Genomic DNA, 20,921 nt, shown 5'->3' with positions numbered 1-20,921 from the left:
TGTGGTGAATGTGCAAATATTTGTAAATTTAAACTTGTGGCATTTTTATTTGAAAAAATAAAAAGAAAAAATAACAACCTAAAAGGGGGTAGGGGGTTGTACTGTTGTCCTAGGTCTCACTAACCCCTTCACATTATTTTGCGAGACGCTGGTGCTGATCCTGCAAACCCTCCACGGGTGGCAGTCTTATTGACATCAGTGTGGGTTAGATCCTTAGCTAGTGTAAACTGGCATAGCCCCATTGAAGTCAATGCAGCCCCATGCAGTTATCTCAGTTTACACCAGCTGAGGAGCAGAAACTTTATCAGTGTGTCATAGAACCCTGACTCTTCAGAGATTTTCTTGATTATAATTGTTTTTAAAAAGTTCATATGGGAAATGTTGTTTGCTAGGATATATATTATTTGAAATTATATGATTGATCCCCAAGGTAAAACACATCCTGCTTCAGCATCACGGAAGAGCTGAAATCTCAGCACCTGTGCCTTCCATGTTATGAAAATCAGCTTCCTTCATCCCATCTCGTGAATTTGTCCTTAGTGAAATCTAAAAGGGGAGGAATCTCTGCCAGTTGTCAAGACACACCTCAGAGTCTGTATTGGATATGTTGATATTAATCTGTGGGATTCTTCGAGAAAAGTGGTGGCACTTTGAGCTAGTGGCAGCAATAAGTCTCAAGTGCCCCGTTTTGGGGGATTTGGGGTGCCAATAATAAGAATCTCCATTGAATTATTTGTTCACCTTTTGCTCTATGAACTAAACCACAGATATGAACTACAGAAAGGTGCCCTGCATGGACACTTCTGAATACATCTGCTTTGATATATGCAAGTAGCTTACATTTCTTTTTAAGAAAAATAGCAAAACATCTGTCCTTTTAAAACAGAAATTTCCATTTACAATCTATCCCATATTTTACTAATTGTATCATATGTTGTATCCTTTGTCTGGTTTGATTTTGGGAAGTTGAAAACCCATCATGCACTTTATGAAAGGAGACCTGACTTATTTGAATAGATTCAGTCAATCAGTTGACTTTAGAAGAAGACCAAGAAAAGCAGGACAGGAAATGCACTGTAGGAATAATACTTTTCAAATTGCTTTTTCCATGAATTATTTAAGTAAAATAGTAGGGTGAGTGTGTTTCCATGAAAGAAAACCATAAGCAGTTAAGGCATCAACTCAGTGTTTTTGCATTGCATAGCTGGCAAAAAAAAATCTTGCTGAATGTCAGTCATTTAACTTATGTATCAATGGACAGACTCTGGTGTCTGTTGGCTAATACAGAGTGTCACCTTGCATGTACTTAGAGTAAAAGAAACCTTCTGTCATAGTAAGGATGTTAGAGGCAGCTATCTTGCTTTGCCAAGACACAAAGCTGCATCCATTAAGATGTTGGAGATCAACTTTTTCATTTTAAATGAAAATTCTTTTGTTAAAGAAAACCTAAAGAGGTTTGCGAAACAGCTCCCAAAAGTCTTCTGATGCTTCCATCCCTGGTATAAATTAAGTCCTTTCCTTTAGAATGGTTTAGGCTTTGCAAAATATTGTGTTCACAGTATTCTGTATTTGTTTTTCCCAAAAACATTTAATAGATTTTTTTTAAAGAGCTGTTTAATTATGGAAAGTATAGATCATTACTCTATATCCATAAAATAAAAGGATTTTGAAAAACTAACAGACCTGTGCCAAATGAGAGATGTTAATATGATACAGAGATGGTTTTTGTGAAATGAGTTTTATATGCTTTCTCCATAAAACTACCACGCATTGTAGTACAGTTTTCAGTCTCTGCTCAGGGAGGAGTCCAAAGTAAGGGATATCAGGAATACTGTATAGTACTGTTCCCCCAAAACAGTAGCACTGAGAATGTTAGCAAGAACGGGCCATTTAGCATTACACTTGTAGCACACTAGTGGTACAGCTAGCAAAATCACCACCAATTGTTGGCTAGGCACTCAAATCTTTGAGTAGCTATTCTGTGTAATTCTGTTTTATTAAATACCTTTTTCATTGCCTAGAAATCTTCCAGTGGGTTTCAATGGAATGGCTCTGAAAAGAATGAGAAATGCCTCTGTTTGGCATTTTCCTATTCATCGTACGCTCAGCTTATCTGAAGTAGATCTTCATTCAAAGAGGAATACCTGAAACAAGGACTGATGTCTTTCGGGGTTTTATTCTGCAGGGATTTGTATTGCCATTATGGTGTTGTTACATGCACCATTACAAATATTAGCCATGAACAAGTAGAGATAATAGCTGTGAAGTTTTCTGCTCTACGTTAGGTGTGCTGTGATTGCTTCTCTTGCTACTGTATGTCATTCATTTCAGATTTAAATATCTAATGGCGCTCATCAAACAACATTTAAACTTTCTATGAAATCCTGCAAATGTTCCTTTAGATCATATTATAAGTAACAATGGATGAAATGAGCTTGAATGGGAAGGCTGTATTTCAGTTTCAGGGGTTCTGCAGCTGTTTGTGATGACAGTGGAAAACTTCAATTGAACTGCTGCCTTGTATTCAGCAGCATTGTGCCCATTGAGCTACATATAAAAACAGTATAAATGGTCCGGTACATTTCTTTTTCCTCAATATTTTCAACTTAGTCACTAGAGTGTCTCTGTAGAAAATAATTTATTTACTGGAAGTCAACGAGGAATCTTTTGGTCACTGGGAACACCAGATGTGGTGTTAAGATTGCAACATGAACAAACTTCATTCAACAAGGATGTCTTTATGCAGGAAAGTATTGGTCACATGACAGTACATCATTTGCAGCAAATCCTGATGCTGAAGCAGAGCTGTGTTCACAAGATAAGTGGAAATGTGCCCCCTATGTCTCAGATTGCAGAATGGACTCACCATTTTTTGAGAACTGTAGTGGCTTACTGGTTATTATTTATTTATTTTGTTTGGATAGTACCATATGTGTGCTAAAAGTTTTACAGGCATACAAGTTAACTGGCATAAGGGTATAAAGTAGTAGAGAAAGTTATTACATTGACTAAAGAAATCAGGCCATTGGTTTGTGGGGTGGTGAGGTGATAAAAGAGGGACAGTTGAAGAAAAGTTGGGAGAAAAAATTAACGTCGTTATTTAGGCCTTTATTATGTAGAAGCTGAATTTTGAATATAGTTGAAAGCCTATTGTGGAATGTATTTGTCAACATCAATCACTTATCTGGGTTAGAGATAATTTCTATTACCCGTCCATGATAAACTGATTTTTGTTTTTTTATCACATCAAAGACCAAACAAATTAAATAACAAGGTTCAAAAAAAGAACTAGATAAACTCATGGAGGACAGGTCTGTCAATGGCTATCAGCCAGTATGGGCAGGGATGCAAAACCAGAACCATGCAAAACCAAATGCACAAACCCATAAATAAAGAAAACAAAGATACATTATAAAAAGGCAGTCTATACAACATCATCAAAATATACTGTGAAGTCATCAAACATCTTTACTCCCTAATCTTGTAATTCTCTGTACTGTTAGCCAACCCCTCTCTCTCTCTAGTCAGAATAAGAAGACAGACAAAATTTCCAAACTCTAACTCATTCTGTCCAGCACTCAGTAGCTCCACCAGGATGCTGTGAAGTGCTGAGTTCAATGAGATTTGAGGGTGCTTGGCACCGTATAGGAGATGCTGAGTGAATCCTCAGTGGACACATAATAGCTGCAGGTGTACTCCTTGCTTTGTAAATCATGTTAGGACACCTCAAATATAAAATCGCACTCTTTTCTATAGTGCTTATTAAGCACAGTTTCACCACTGAAAGTCGTGCTATTGAGAATTATTAGATCTGTGACCACAGCATAATAATCCGCATTGAAATGTTGGAAAAAATTCCTTACTGTAGAGTTTCCTGTTTTAAACAAACAAGGGCATATATAGTTCAATAACGATTTGTGACATCTGTGTCTCATCGTAATGAACTGATGTGTGAAAACCAATATAAATAACATTTAAAGGAGCACCAAAACAAAGTTTAAAAAAATAAAAACAAATGGTAGTTTAGCTGGTTTTAAAAAAATATTCAGTGGTTTTTAGAATTGTTGATAGCTTCATTTCCCCCCTGTCTCCCTTAGGTAACTATGAGTGAAGATTCTAAGCCATATTAAAAGTAATTGATCATTTGTAAACTCAACTGTACTGTAGTAAAGTTTGGTATATTTAAATGTGCCAGAGACTAACAGCTGTTTGGAATCTGTCTAGAGTCAATACTGAACTTTGGTAAATGTTTCTCTTCAAGAGTTGGAACACAATCTACCCCTCCCCCACCCATAAAAGCCAGGATCTTTCTTTTCTTTTCTTTTCTTTTCTTTTCTTTTTACTAACTTTGATTGATGGAAACACTTGCTGGGAGCTGTTACTGACATTCTTTCAAAAAACAGGAAACATGAAATGTTATGATGGTGTTATGTCTATTTTTGAAAGTAAGGCTGTTAATGGTGCTGATAGGCTCAAATGAATTATAAAAGCAAGATTATTAAGTCTCTGCAAATTGCTAATTTATTTTTCTCACCTGATTTTGGTTTATAGTGATTATAGGGACACACATCTTAGAAAACTAGTGAAATGTTGAGATATTATTTGCATATTGCAAAAAAGTTTGATTAGACTTTATATTTAACATTTACCATAAAAAGCCCCCTAACCCTCTTGCTCTCCACTTTCATTTGTAAGCCTCTGAGCTAAGACAAGATTTAGAAGAGTTTAATTTTCATAGATTTTTCCATACAAGCAAAAGGTGATCTTATTTTATGCATAGTAAGGATTATTACCTGATATAGCTGTTAATTTTGTTCCCATGAGAATCATATTTGGGTTCATATTATTGAATGATGTATACAGTGGAATAGCAAGCTTAAGAACACAGAATTCTGACCATATTTTATTTGTGATTTTTAACTTGAATTCCAAAAAATGGATTCAGTTTTGCCACACAGTTGTTTCAACAGTTTGGAACAAACTTTGTACCCAATCCTGTAAATCCTTACTCATATGAGCTCTGTTTATTTTAACAAGATTACTCACATAAGTAGAGACCCAGTGTAAGGGTTTGCAGGATTTGAGCCTTCAAAGGACTGAGCATCTTTTGTCTTTTCAAAGGGAGAATACAAATAGGATCTTAAGGCCAAATTCTCCCTTTGGCATGCAAGCATAGCTCCCATTACAAACAGTAGGAGTTACCTGCTTGTATCCAAAGGAGGAATGTAGACAAATTTGTAAACATAGTTGTGGGAGCTGTGTGTTCGGGCACAAATAGAAAACTGTTTATGCCATGTAAAATTATCAGTTTAAGGTGCACATTTATCTTGATTGCACATACCTGCAGATATTTTATGGGTACAGTTAGATATATACACTTGAAAATGTGGCCGTTAAGGTATTGAATAGTGATAAGTTACCATCGGAAGAATGGTGTGTAACTTTCTGAAATATCATGGAATTTTCTTTGCTAACATAACTGTTGGATGTACTGTATATATTCACAAAGAGATTACAGATGCAAAGAGGGGAGAAAGAGCTTCCCATTGTGAGGGCCATAGGTAGTCCTGTGTGGAGTGCAGACACTGCTCCCTGTTAATGCCTCTGCCATCAAGAAAGGGAGGATTGGGACAGGGTTAGGATGGGGTAATTGCACAGCCCCCTTCATCACAGTAGGCTGTGGAGCACAAGGATGAGTTCATACCACATATTAGAGGCTGATGAAGCTGCTACTGCACTGTGTGCTCCCTAGTAGCCTGGGGATCGAGGGTTATGTGTGGTGGTAGTGGTTGTTTGAATCATGCAGCATTCCTTCTGGTGTCAAGTATCAGGACATAGCCGTGTTAGTCAGTATCCACAAAAACAACAAAGAGTCCAGTGGCATGTTTTTTACCCATGAAAGGTTATGCCCAAATAAATATGTTAGTCTTTAAGGTGCCACCGAACTCCTTGTTCTTTTCATTCCTTCTGGGTCATCCATCACTGCGTAGCCCCTCTGCATGCCCCCCCTCCCCATTCCAGTGGCTGAATGAGATGTATATCGTACTTTAATACAATTACCCGTATTCTGTTTTCATTCACATGGGTGTAAACTGAAAGCATTCAAGGATTCATTGGAGTTGCTCCAGGTTTGCACAGGTGTGAATGAGAGCAGAGTTTAGTACATTCATGCTAATACCTACTTAAAAGAGCTCTGCTCCTTGTAAGAAGAGGTAATTTAATCTCAGAATTCACTTAAGGCTTGATCCTGCTCCCATTCAATAAATGGAAAAGCTCCCATTAACTTTTAATAGGATAGGATCAAGCCCTAATGGGCAGAGTTTTAAAGCTATTTAGGCACCTAGACATGCAAATAGGTGCCTTCTGGAATTTTGAGAAGTACCGAGGCACTGAACTCCCATCGAGAATGAGGCACCTATGTGCTTTTGAAATCTCAGTAGGTGCCTATCTGCATCTTTAAGCACCTATATATTTTAGAAAATCTGGCCCCAAGAACCAAATCCTGGCCCAGCTGGAGTCAGTGACGAAATTCCCATTGAGTTTAATGGGAGCAGGATTTGACACTTAGCATAAAACAGTAAAGTAGAGGCTATATGGGAACCAGAAAGCACTTAGATTTTTTTCTTCATATGTGAAACAAGTTTTAAGATTTGTTAATTTTGCTGAAGTGCCATGGCAACATACATATCTGTTTTGCAGCTTATGAAATATATTTTTGGAACTGTTGACTCACACGCTTGCATATTTTTGCTGTACCAAGAGAATGTATTTCCTTTTGCTTTCAAGCAGCTATTCAGCATGAAAATAAAAGCAGCTAGTTTCTGCATTGTATCATGTACGGTGCAGGTTTGTTTTCTAGAACAGTAACACCTGGGCTGAATATAGTTAATGGGATTGCTGTATATTGCTTAGGCAATCATTGCTTGTGACAGTGGTGATACACCGTTGTGGAGAAAGTGCAATTCTTTCCATAGGTATAAAGCATTTATTATAAGCCTGACACAGGCTGAAAGGTAGATAACTGATGCTGGAAATCAAAAATGCACTAGTGCTGTGTTTGTCAGTTCACATGCCTTGCAATGGAAAGAATGCAAGTTTCCAGATTTTCAGGGAATCTTTTACTCAGGCTATACCTAAATGCACTTATTCTCAGGGGTAGATTCAGAGTTTGGAGCCCCTGTGGCATAAAATCCACAAAAAAGGGGGTGGGGTTTGGCTGATTCACTTCACCTTCTGCCAACTAGATTCTTACTAAAACCCTGGTGGTATTATTTGCCTTTCTCCAGAGGAAACCCTGTGCTGGTGGAGGGAAATGCCATTGTGCATCTCCCAGGTGTATCAGGACTAGATTTGGCCCACTGTAGTTGTAGCCAGTAAATGATGATGATGGTGATGATGCTTTTAATCTGTGTCAACCATGAAAGTACATCTAGATAAGTGAAGACTGTAAGATAATATGTAGCTGAGATTTTATTGCATGCTCTATAGTTCTAATTTATTACACACTACACTAATGTCTTTCCTGATATTCAGTGGCTAGCCGGGGCAAAGCTTTTCCAGCAACCTCATTATAATTTAAAGTGTGGTACTGACTCCATGAACGTGCCTCTGTCATCTGAGTTCTGTGACAATGAAGGAGTAATGTATCACTTAACAAAAGGAAGTGAACAATAGAAACTCCTATTACGAATATTCAGTGACATTACATGAATGACCTTTTCATACAAATTAGGTTGGTTAATCTTATACCTGTAATACAATGGTATGACATACTTTTTCCCCCGGAGCAAATCTGACTCTGCCACAGTGTGAGAGTTTGTGTTAGGTGTGTCCATAAGTGGAAAGGTGGGTGGTGGGAGGGAAAGCCGTTGCAATTTTCAAAATTTTCTTTCATTTGGTTAAGAGATTTCCATCTGAAACTGCAGGGACTAAGTCACCAAGGGCCTATGAGGCAGTCTTAGCTCTAGCAAGCAGATGATTTCACAAGAGTGGGCTTGCTCTACCATGAATCAGTAAGATAGTTTTGGCCATTTAAAGGTTATGCAACCTTGTATTCCTATTACCATCACCCTTGTCTTCTCCGATCCTCACTCTGCTTTGTTGCACCCACTAGCCATGTTTTTTCACTGTTTAGGCTAGAAGCCCTTTGGGACTGGGACTTTTTTATTTTATCTTTGAATGCTGGCAGATACAATGAGGCCCTGATCACATGTGAGGCCTCTGGACATTACTGTAATACAATTTAATATCAGTAATAGTCCCTGATTATCCATGAGGGTGAAAAAACTCAATTTCTAGTTTAGAACTTTGGAATATCTACTTACCATGTAGGCCTGTTCTAAAGCTTTATTAATTAAGAGCTTTATTAATTAAGCTTTATTAATTAAGAGCTTTGAGATCCTTAGATGAAAGGTATTAATGAAGTGCAAAGTATTGTATGAATTGGTTGTTACTATTTTATTTCTAAATGGTGAGTATACATACATCTGGCCATTAGGGAACATCAGAACAATCTTATTTAAAATATCAGCCTTGCAGTTTTGGTGGTTTAATACAAAAATCAAATAGTAATACAAAAAATTACATAAAAATGAGGCATGGCTTTCTGTATCAATTTTAATATGTTATTAGAATGGGAAACTAGGAGAGACAGCAGTCTTAGAAATCAGATTGCAGTGCAGTATAATAGCAAAAAAAGTCAATGCAATTTTGAGCTGTGTACCCAGAGGCTTTGCAACACAGAGCAGGAAGGTAATAGTTCCTCTCTGCTTGGCTCTGTTGAGAAAGCACCTGGAATACTGCATGCAGTTCTGGGCCCCAGAATGCTAGAAATATATAAACTGGAAGTTATTCAGAGAACAGCAACAAAAGTTATGAAGGGGAAAAAGGGAGTGATTTGTTAGGAAAGGTCAAAAGAAACTAATAGTTATAGTTTGACTGAACAGGACATAAGGGAGTGGGAGTAGGCTATGTCTGTCCTTAAAAATATGAGGAGTGTAAATCACATGGATGATTAGCCTTTGTATTGGGTGATGGAAGGCAAATGAAGCTAAATGTACAGGAAACACTTCCAAATGGTGACTGTCGAACATGCTAATGGAAGCAGTGGAAGCCCAATATCTGGAGACATTTAAAACTCGACTAGATAAGGCACCAGCAAATGTATTGGCCAGACCTTCCCCCTTCCCTTGCTTTGTGCCACTCAACAGCATAAATCAGCTGGAAGCTCAGTGGCTCCAGCCTCTTGGAGATTTCCCCAGCATTGTGGGAATGGCATCAATCTATTCTACCACTACTCCACCATCCTCTCTTGCAGTCATTGGTGAAAGGGTTTGTCATCAGAACATTGTTTTGCTTGAGTAATGTGTAGCTGTTGCAATTGGGCATAATTTAGGACAACCTGAGGCTGTTTGAAATTGACTTGAAGTCACCTTTGCCCACTCCTTCCTCAGCTGCACTGAGTGGATCATGGCCCCAGCTGAGGATCTTGTGACCTATCTGGAACAATCCTGTACTGGCAAAGGGGAAGGAATCCCTACTTGGCCTTTTATAATCTCTGATATTTATGCTTAATTGTGACAAGGGATACGTTTGTCAGCGGATCTTGCTGTTTTACTTTGATTTGTCACTGGTCTGTATGCAGTTGTAAAATATTACTTTAATGAAAATGCTTTCAAGACCAGGTGCCTGCAATTTTACAGCATGTTTTTCCCTTCCAATTTTCACTGCTGAAACTTGTAGAACGTCTTCAACTGATATATTTTTTTAACTCTCTACCTACTAATTGGAGTGAGACATAACTTTGTAGCTTTATCTCTTTCCCATTCCTCATTTTATTTCTGTTTCAATTAGTGAGTATGCCTTTAGCAAGAGACTGAGATTGTTTTGCTATCTGTTCTAAGATTTGCCTGCAAGAGAAATACATTTTATTGCTTGTCTTCTCAGATGTGCAAGTAGCATTCTCCCCTTTACAATCAATGAAAAGAACAAGAAGCTAATTTGCCTCAGGTCTGGCCTCACTGTGCAATGCTGTTTCCCTATTATTAGAGCCAGGGAGGAGATTTACCTGTGTTGACATTTTTGAGTTTAATAAAAAAAAAAAGAAAGTTTTAATTTCTGTCTTGTGTCATATTTTAAAGTGGAAAAGAATAAGCATGGATAAGGGTAGAGTAATACAGAACAGTTTGACAGAAGTGCTCATAATATAGTAATATCTCTGGAAGCTTGATCTTGGTAATCCCACTCAGTGATGGCACTCTACTTCCTGCCGGTGAGCACTGGCATCTATCACTGTTAGGCAAGTCATGAAGTGAAAATTCACTATTGGTCCAGGAAACTTACTTCTGAGTCAGACTGTAATATGAAGCCACTGAGCACTGTATCATGTTGAGAGTATTGAGCCTGGTTCTCCACTGTCTTGCCCTTCGTGTGGTCATTTGCACCTGTAAAAAGTGGATATTGTTATTTTTAGTTATACTTGTATATTATATTTTTTGTGTTATGGTAGTGCCGAGGAGCCAAAATCATGGACAGGGCCCCATTGTGCTAGGCACTGCACAAACACAGAACAAAACGATGGTTCCTACCGCAGAGACCTTAAATATTTCCAAATCAGAATTCTCCATTCACATACAGCAATGGTGACAGCAAATTGAAGGTGATGGAGAAAATAAATAGCTCATGGATAACATATTCTGCAGTGGTGCCTGTCATCAATGACTCTTTTTAATGATCAGAGCAAAAGTATTGGAGTGATGTAATTCTTGTAGGCAGTGTGTTCGTCTTGACAGTTTCTTTCCACAACAGTTCCTAAGTTGCTAGGGAAATATGGAAGTTGATCATCAGGCTCTGTTCATTTAGCTATCACTGATTCCCTTAATTTAATGATCTGGTAAACCAGCCGTCCATTTATTTAATTTTTTTTTTTAAATCAATTACCTAAATGAAAGTAAAACTGAGAGAGGTTAGAAACAAAACACAAAAAACCCTTGGGAAATTACGTAACCCAAAATTTTCTTTAAAAAACCACATAAAATTACTAGATGGGGACAAGTATCAAAGGGGTAGCCGTGTTAGTCTGAATCTGTAAAAGCAGCAGAGAATCCTGTGGCACTTTATAGACTAACAGACGTTTTGGATCATGAGCTTTCGTGGGTGAATACCCCTCATCAGGTGAACTGTAGTGGAAATTCCAGGGGCAGGTATACATATAATGCTAGCAAGCAGCTAGGATAATCGAGGGTTAGTTCAATCATAAGAGGAGGGATGAGGCCCTGTTCTAGCAGTTGAGAAGTGTGACAAACAGGAAGGAGAAAGCTAGTTTTGTAGTTGGCAGCCATTCACAAGTCTTTTTCAACCGCCGCTGATGTGATAGGGCTCAAAATTTGCAGATGAATTGGAAGCTCCACCGCAGTTTCTCTTGAAAGTCTGGCCCTACTATTATAGGCAGACGCCATCCTGGCAAGCAAAAAAAACTTCAGGGACGAGACTTCAAAGAGAAACTGCTGAGCTTCAATTCTCTGCAATTTTTTTTGACACCGATCAACTCAGGGTTGAAGCAAAGACTGGTAATGGTTGCCAACTACAAAACAGTTTCTCCTGCCCTTGGTTTCACACCATCAACTGGCTAGAACAGGGCCTCATCCCCCTATCGTAACTATACCTCTGTTTACCTCTAGCCTGCTGCGGAGCTATACTATGAAACGATGCCACCAGCTTAGTAGGAACATTTACACTACATTCATCTGACGAAGTGGGTATTCATCCACGAAAGCTCATGATCCAAAATGTCTGTTAGTCTATAAGGTGCCACAGGATTCTCTGCTGCTTTTATAGATGGCGACAGTGTACTTACCTGTAAAATCTTTACAAGTCTTCACAAACACAAGCATTTAAAATTAAGGAAATAAATAGCTATGGCACCAGAAATCTGTTATTCCCCATTTATAAATATAAATATGTATTCCTTACAAATACAAAGAAATGTGACTTTCTCAAAACATTTGTTCTGATTTGTTTGAGAGAGTTTCTATTTGTGATTCTCTTGATTACCACTAGTTTCACAACATTTTTCTTTGTCAAGTTCCTTCTTCGTGTCACTAGAATCCATGAATGTCATTTTTCCAGTGCTGAAGTCCTTTTGTAACATCACTTTCCCAGAACTAACATCAGATGTGCAAGCAAATTGTTTGGTACATGCTCCCAAGAGATTCTTTTTAAATACAGATAAGTTACATTTTACTCTGTTCAGTCAATTCCAATTTACCCTGCTTAGTAAATATCAATTGTCCATATAGATTTTTCCCAAACCTTTTCTGCACCAACTAGGTTCAAATGGTGCAGGTGACAAAAGCTCACAGGTAGGTACAAAAAAAGGTGACCTTATCGGAGGGCTACATGTTGCAGGAGGGGTGGGGGTGGAGGATGGGAAATTACAATAGGATCGTAGGAGCAACAAGAGGGATAACAGTGGGCGAGTCTGCTCAATATCTTAGAGGTCTGTAGACAAATGCGTGGTGTCAGGAAAATAAACAGGAAAAATGAAGTATTACTGCGTAAGCTAAACTATGAGTTAATTGGCATCACAGAGACTTGGAATAAATCTTGTGACTGGAATATTGGTATAGAGGGAAAGATTAAAAAAACCCTGTCATGTTTAGCCTTGAGAAAAGAAGACTGAGGGAGGTCTGATAACAACCTTCAAATAAGTTAAGGGTGGTTATAAAAATGATGACGATGAATTGTTCCCCATCCCCTCTGAAGGTAGGACAAGAAGTGATAGGCTTAATCTGCAGCAAGGGAGATTTAGATTATATATTAGGAGAAACTTTCTAATGATCAGAGTACTTAAGTGCCGGAATGGCTTTCCAAGAGAGGTTGTGGACTCTCCGTCATTGGAGGTTTTTAAGAACAAGCTAGACAAACACGTGTCAGGGATGGCCAAGGTATACTTGGTCCTGCTTCAGCACAGGGGGCTGGACTAGATGACCCCTTGAGGCCCTGCTCTGCTGTACATTTCTGTGATTCTGTGAATATTCAGAACTGTGGGAATGATTCCATCTGATCTATAGGTTGTGTATGAATTCAGACAGTTTAATTTCTTACTCACCTATTTTGGCTGGGTCCTGGTTTCCTTTGGCATATTTTATGCCTCAAGAAGCTTCTTGTTTTTTTTCTAGAATGTATCTCCAAGCCTCTTTTGTAAACAAAGAACCAAGTGATTAATTGAATATTATAGCAAATTCTACCTTTTCTGTCAATAAATTATTGTTGTCTCTTAGAAGCCCAACCTCACTGACCTTTTAGTGTTCATCTTTTTTAGCAAGTATCTTAAATTCCTGTTTTCTCTTTCTTTCTTTCTTTCTTTCTTTCTTTCTTTTCTTTCTTTCTTTCTTTCTTTCTTTCTTTCTTTCTATCAAAATCTTTAGCTGTTCTCTTCACCTGATGTTTTGTGCCCACAACTTAAAAAACGTCCCCCCAGGCTGCTTCCTTTTTTGCTGATTTCTCTTGATTTTATTTTCTTCTCTCTCCCTTCCCCCCAGCCTCTTTCTGGCTTCATGGTACATGTTTCACTGCATCATATTATTTCCTTTCAATTCAGCCATCTGCCTGGTTAGGCACATCTTTTTCCTTTATGCTGGTTTCAGTATAGACTTCTACGTCTGCGCCTTCCTTTGGCCATCAACCCAGACAGTCACTTGCGGCTCAGAAACCTTGCACCAGTACATTGGCAGGGCCCTTCTGTTCACACTTAGTTTACCCAAATACTATGGATCTTTCAAAACCTACATCTTCCAAAAAATACTAAATGCCCTGGAAATTGAATCCTCCTGTGCTTAAGTTTGTGTTGCTCTCATGACTACTATATTTCATTGTTTTATATCTTCATTTCCACTAGCAACTACCTATCTTTCTTCTGTGCCAAATTTGTTACCTTGATGGTAGAACATTGTTTTTCTAAACCTTCCTTGTGGATAAGGGTTTTGCAAAGTTATGAACATGTGACTTTTTCAGTAGGGATGAATAAATGAGTTCAGACATTATAAGAACCAACACATAATTGTGCCTAAAATTCAAATGTAACCAAATGTTTTTGCAAGTTGTGAAGTGTTCTTATAACATTTTTTCCAGTATTTTTCACTTGAGCACGCCTCTGCACTTCCTGGTTCTGGCCAGGACCAGAAGTGGAAGTGCTGAAATATCATGAGACAGGCTGTTCATGTGAGATTTCCCACTTACTTTTCCAGACCTAAGAGATCTGAGATATTGGATAAACATCTGAACTTTGGGAGATTACTTGAACTGAGCCTCAAAATGTTTTGTGGTTCTTTGCTCACTAATTTCCAGTGTCTGATTGACTGTTTCTCCTGCTTGGTCATATAATTTTTAAAGTCATTTTTGCATCATTACAGAGCTTCTCTCTGAAACATTTTTCTACACTATGTATGACAGATCTTCCTGTTCTTACTGTTGGCACTTCTGAACCAGTCATTCTCTCAAATATCAAGACCATCTTTCTCTTAGCCACTTAACAGTCTATTGCCATTACTTCTCTTTGATGGCTTCTTCCTGGAAGCATCATATTTTGGGAGTGGGAAAGGGGCGGAAGAGAAATACAAAGTATTCGTTTCCCTGTTAAGGCACTGATTTTTCTGTCTCTTATTTGTAGGGGAGAGAAAAAGCCCTTAGGATTTTAATGTTGAGAGCTTTTTTTTTTTTTTTTTTTTAAAAACATACACCAAATTGATCAATGTTCTGTACTGGACCTTTTGTACTTAATGGCTATATTCCAAGTCAAAGTTGATATTTTGGGCCAATTTTTCTGCTAGCCACACCCAATATAATGCCATTGAATTAAATGGGTTTGCACAGGTTGTAAATCAACAGTTCATTTGGATCTTACTGTGTTCTTGAACTCTCACCTCATGAAAGTTTCTCTTAGACTGCTCCGCCTTTCCTCCAGAACATTTTAATCTCTGCTCAACTGTCAAATGTACTCCACTCTCACTTAGTCTCAGCAGTATGTGGACTCGTCTGGAAGTAGAACCTGAAATCACAATTCTAACGTAACATATATGGTGGTCAGTCTGATCTTGAAATTGAGAAACAGCTCTTAGCTGCAAAAATGCTAAAAATATACCTAATTTTTATATGTAGCACATATTTGCTTTACAGGTCCACAGTGTTTGCAATCTATTTGTGAGCCAAAAGGTCAGAGGGACAGGCCACTGAGAGGAACTCATGTGAATTCCTAGACTGGGACACGTCTCTCTCACTGGGACTACATACATGAGCAAGTGTTAGCAGGATCAAGCCCCAAATTGAATATAGGGCTTGATCCTGCATCCATGAAGTCAATGGTAAAGCTCCTGTTTACTTCACTGATACATGAAGAGACCTTTGCAGAACTCTTAAAAATAAAACGTAAAAGTTTTAAAAAAAATGTAAAATACCCAAAGAGGAAGAATTCTGTACTTTAAAAATGTAATTGGTATTTAAAAAGTTAAGTTAATCTTTCATTTTTCTCAGATATCTAGGGAAATGTAACCAGTAGATTTCCTTTTTCCAGTGCCTGAATGAATGACAACATAACCGTCCTAGAAATCGGGTGGAAGAGCTACTCACTTCAAGCCTCCTATTTTCACCCCTCATCACTTTCTCAAAGTTTTCCTTTTGGTTGAAATTTCTATTGCAATTATATTATCATTGGAGAGACACAAATTTAAATACAGAACTCTCTGGAGAGCAGCACTGAGTGTGTATTCTAAAACACTAATGAAATTGAAGTACTAGGCATGACCAGTACATCATTTTCAATCACTTATCATTTTATTTGCGAATCAAATTTATTTAAATATGTTAATGGCACTTGTATCTATTAGGATTAAACCCAGAGTGAGTTTCTAACTAATGGTGAGGAACACCAGCAGTTTAAAAATCATATTTCTGTCTGAAAAGTTTTAACCAATTCTTGTTACTAGCAACACATAATATTACTACAACTGACTGAGATTAGAGAAAAAATGCATTGTTTTCTATCTTTTCCAGTTATTTTACTTTGTACATTTGGCAGTACATTTTGTGTAGTCAGTTTCACTGTTTCCCCTGGGTAGTTTGTCAGTTTCCCCTTTTCTTTGTATGTGTCTTTCACAATAAAAGCAACAGGGAGAAAAAAATGTTTCAAAAACAGGAAAATGCAATTTTTAAAACAACAAAATTTGGCAGGGAGACTAATGATGAGGTTTATTACCCTGACATTGCTTCTAACCCACATTTTTTAAATGGACAGTTGCCACTTAAGAGCTGCCCTTTGTTTTAGCACAGAAAAGTATCATAATTTTTAATGAGACATTTTTTCCATAGTCAGATAAATACCCCCAAAAGCCACAATCCCATAATTGAGGAAGGAGGCTGTGCTGGTTCAAAAATAAAAAATAATAATAATAAAAAAAAAAATGGTTTAGAGCGGAAGCAAAGGCAACTGTAAACATAATGCATATAAATATATAGTTAGATAGATAGATATAAGCAAAAGAAAGGGGAAGTTGATAGTAATGAATATAAATCAGAAGTTAGGAAATGTAGAAAATTGATTAGAGAAGCCAAGGGACACAAGCAGAGATATATGGCCAGCACAGTTAAGGACAATAAGAATTTTTTAATTACATTAGTAACAGAAATAATCCTGACAATATAGTTGCCAGGTGACCAGTTTTTGACTGGAACATCTGGGCAATAAGGGACCCTGGCGGCTCCGGTCAGCACTGTGGACTGTGCCATTAAAAGTCTAGTTGTCAGTGCAATGGGGCAGGCAGGCTCTGCACGGTTCCCGGGAAGCATCCAGCGTGTCTGGCTTCTAGGTGGAGGGGCAGCCAGGGAGGCTCTGTGCACTGCTCCCACCTACAGCACCACCCCAAGCGCTGGTTCTGCAGCTCCCTTTGGCTGGGAACCGCAGCCAATGGGAGCGGTGCTTGTGGGTGGGTACAGCACGCAGACCTCCCTGGCTGGTTCTCCGCCTAGGAGCTGAAGGGACATGTTGTCACATCCTGGGAGCCACCTGAGGTCAGTGCCGCTTGGAGCCTGCACCCTAACCCCCTCCTGCACCCTAATCCCCTACCCCAGCCAGACCCACCTCCTGCACCCTGAACCCCTCATTTCTGGCCCCACCCTGGAGCACGCATCTCCAGTCCAGAGCCCATACCCCCTCCCATACGCCTGCCTCAGCCCAGAGCCGGCTTTCACACTCCAAACCCCTCAGCCCACACACCTACCCCCCTCATGCACCTCAACCCCCTACCTCAGCCCAGACCCCCTCCCATGCCCTGAACCCCTCATTTCTGGCCCCACCCCAGAGCCCACACTTCCCAGCCGGAGCCCTCACCTTCTCATGCACCCCAATCTCCTGCCCCAGCTCCGAACCCTCTCCTGCACTCCAAACCTCTTGGCCCTAGCCCAGAGCCCCCGTCTGCACCCCAAACACCTCATCCCTGGCCCCACCCCAGAGCCCACACCCCCAGCTGGAGCCCTCACCTCTCCTACACCCAACTGGGGCCCCCTCCTGTACCCTGAACTCCTCATTTCTGGCCCCACCCTGGAGCCCTTACTCCCAGCCCAGAGCCTGTACCCCCTCCCACACCCCAACCCCGTGCCTCAACCCAGAGCTCCCTCCCACACCCCAACCCCCTGTCCTAGCTCAGTGATAATGAGCGAGAGAGCAAGGCTGGGGGAGAGCGAGTGCTGGAGGGAGAGGGGATGGAGTGAATGGAGGCAGGGCCTCAGGGAAGGAACAGGGCAGGGGGTGGGACAAGGGTGTTCGGAGTGCAGGAGGGGGCTCAGGGACTCCTGCAATTTTTGCAATTAGAAAGTTGGCAACCCTACCTGACAATGGTGTCCATTACTAGATGGAAATGGTAGAATTATCAATAATAATGCAGAAAAAACTCTGTAGAGTGTTCCATAAATATTTCTGTTCTGTTCCAGAGAATGTTAAACAGAAGCTACTAAAGTTAGACATTTTAAAATCAGCCCAGATAACTTGCATCCAGAGTTTTAAATGAGTTGGCTGAAGAGCTTGCTGGACCATTAATGTTGATTTTCAATAACTCTTGAAGCACTGGGGAAGTTCCAGAAGACTGGAAGAAAACTAAAGTTGTGCCAATTTTTGACAAGGGTAAACGGAATGACCTGGGTAATTTTAGGCCTGTCAGCCTGACAGAGATCGTGGACAGGATAATGCAGCAGCTGATATGGAACTAGATTAGTAAAAAACTAAAGGAGGGTAATGTAATTAATAAAAATCTACATGGTTTATGGAATATAGATCCTGTCAAACTTGGGTGAGATTACAGGTTTGATTGATTAAGGTAATAGTGTTGATGTAATATACTTAGACTTCTGTAAGATGTTTGACTTGGTATTATGCAACATTTTGATTTAAAAACTAAAACAATATAAAATTAACCTGGCACACATTAAATGGATTAAAAGCTGTCTGACTGATAGGTCTCAGAATGTAACTGAAAACGGAATTGTCACTGAGTGAGTTTCTTTCCAGAGAGGTCCTGCATGGGTTGGTTCTTCGCCTTATGCTATTTAACATTTTTATCACTGACCTGGAAGAAAACATAAAAACATCACTTACAAAGTTTGTAGATGATACAAAAATTGGGGAAGTGGTAAATAATGAAGAGCTCAGATCACTGATTCAGAAAGATCTGAATCGCTTGGTAAACTGGGCACAAGCAAACAATATAGTGTTTCAATATAGCTAAGTGTACATATATCCATCTAGGAACAAAGAATGTAGGCCATACTTACAGGATGGGAAGAGTGACCTTATTTCCCTGCACTGAATACGGGACACCTGGTAAATGTAATTGTATTCAAGTGAGCTCAATGGTAATCAATGAGAATTATGCAGTACAAACATTCAAATTAACATCAAGTTGACCGAGCCCCTGTTAAAAAGAAATACTGTGTAGTTGGATTCTTTTTATTTACCTTCTTATCTTTAAGGCTTTCTGGTTCATGTGGGAAGGAGTGACACAGACACACCCTCCTCCCCCTGCACACACTCCCCTTGCATGGGGGGTGGATGGCTGGGGTGACCAACCTACCTGACCCCCACTACCTGGTGCACTCCGCCCTCCATGTCTGGCTGGGCTCCCGAGACTGACCCGCCTCTCCTGGTACCTAGCACCGCATCTTCCTGAGGCAACGCATAGCGGGGCACAGAGGGTCACATGAGCCTCCAGCTTTCTGCCAAATTCACACCAGAATGTGGCCAGCAGCAGCAGCCTTTTGGCGCTGTGCAGGAGGGAAGGGACAGGAGCTGCTTCTAGCCACAGGGGAGGAGGAGGTGGGGAAGGGATGACCTGGCCCGTGTCTTGCAGAGGTCATCTCTTCTACCCCCTTCCCCCTGCCATGTGGCTGGTTGCAGCTTGTCCATTCGCACTCGCACAGTGTCAAAAGGCAGCTAACATCTCCAGGCTGCTGCTGGCCATTAACATAACCCTGGCGCCTCTGGCCACAGTGTGGGCAGGAAGAGGTTAAGCCCTAAGGATGCATTTGCACCAGGACCCAGGGAACCTGACTGCAGGGGCACATGCAGAGCTTGGCTCATCCTAGCCAGCACCTGGGCTGGAGGGTCTTGGGCTTTCCTGGGGTGCCAGCGCAGCCAGAAGCAGTGGGGGAAGGAAGGAAACTCTGGCCAAGCTGTGGTGAGCTGAGTGCTTCGACCAGGGGCTGGTTCTCTGCACAGCATTAGGGCGGGTAGGGAGGAGCAGCGGGGCTTGGGGGAGCAAAGCAGAGAAGCAGGGAGAGGACAGCCTTGTACACCCACTCCCGTTGTCAACCACTGGACCCTCCCCCCACTCACCACTGGTGGGTGGGTGGCTGATGAGCAGGAATCTAGCCAGCAGCGGATCCACAGTGCTAATGGGGAGGTTATTTTACCTGTTTATTTAGCATTGGTGCTGCTGGAATACCGTGTCCTGTTCTAGTGTCCGCAATGCACGGAGGATATTGATAACTTGGAGAGGGTTCAGAGAAGAGACACAAGAATGGTTAAAGAATTAGAAAAACATATTTTATAGTGATAGACTCAAGGATCTCAATCTATCTTAACGAAGATTAAGGGGTAACTTGATTATAGTCTGTAAGTACTCACATGGGGAACAAATATTTAATAATGGGCACTTCAGTCTAGCATAAAAAGGTATAACAACAATTCAGTGGGTGAAAGTTGAAGCTAGACAAATTCAGACTAGAAATAAGGTGTACATTTTTAACAGTGAGAGTAATTAACCATTGTAACAAATTACCAACGATCGTGGTGGATTCCCTCTCCCTAACAATTTTAAAATCAAGATCTTTATTGCTTTTCTCTGGATCCTCTCCAATTTCTCTACATCATTTCTCTACAGCAGTGACCAAAACTGGACACTATATGCCAACGGAGGCTTAATCAGCACTGAATAGAGTGGTACTATCACCTCCTGTGACTTGCATGCTGTGCCTTTGTTAATGCAACCCAAAAGTGCATTTGCTTTTTTTGCAACAGCATCGCATTGTCGTCTCAGGTTGTGGTTCCCCCTTCAAACTTTCAGACTTTGAGGTTGTGAACCTTTTCCTGACTCCCAACTTTGTGTCATCTGTAAATTAGATCAGTTTGGTTTGATTTGATTTTGGCCAGTTGTGTTAAAGCTTGTTCAAATAGTCATGTTTGTGCTGAACCTCGTGTAAGAAGTTTCAGCTCAAAAGAGCACGTTTTGAGGAAATGAGAAGGCAGTGAGAAGCGTCATTTTAAGTGAAATAGAATGGCTCTTTCAACACATAGTAACGGCGATGTTGCTAATGCTGGCAAAAGACAGTAGAAAGTCTGTAGCTTGGATTTCATAGCCTCTGTGGGAGTTAACAATTGC

The 20,921-nt window shown here is 40.1% G+C and overlaps 1 protein-coding gene across 14 annotated transcripts in view; it reads left to right on the top strand.

Moving 5' to 3' along the window:
- TCF4 (transcription factor 4) overlaps window positions 1-20,921 on the top strand; it is a 357,326-nt gene that overhangs the window by 43,534 nt on the left and 292,871 nt on the right. The gene's annotated exons all lie outside the window — the stretch shown is intronic.

Source organism: Chelonoidis abingdonii, chromosome 6 (genome assembly GCF_003597395.2).
Source record: "Chelonoidis abingdonii isolate Lonesome George chromosome 6, CheloAbing_2.0, whole genome shotgun sequence".
Taxonomy (NCBI): domain Eukaryota; kingdom Metazoa; phylum Chordata; order Testudines; family Testudinidae; genus Chelonoidis; species Chelonoidis abingdonii.
Note: the sequence above shows the minus strand (reverse complement) of the source record. Positions and strands in the feature narration are given on the sequence as shown.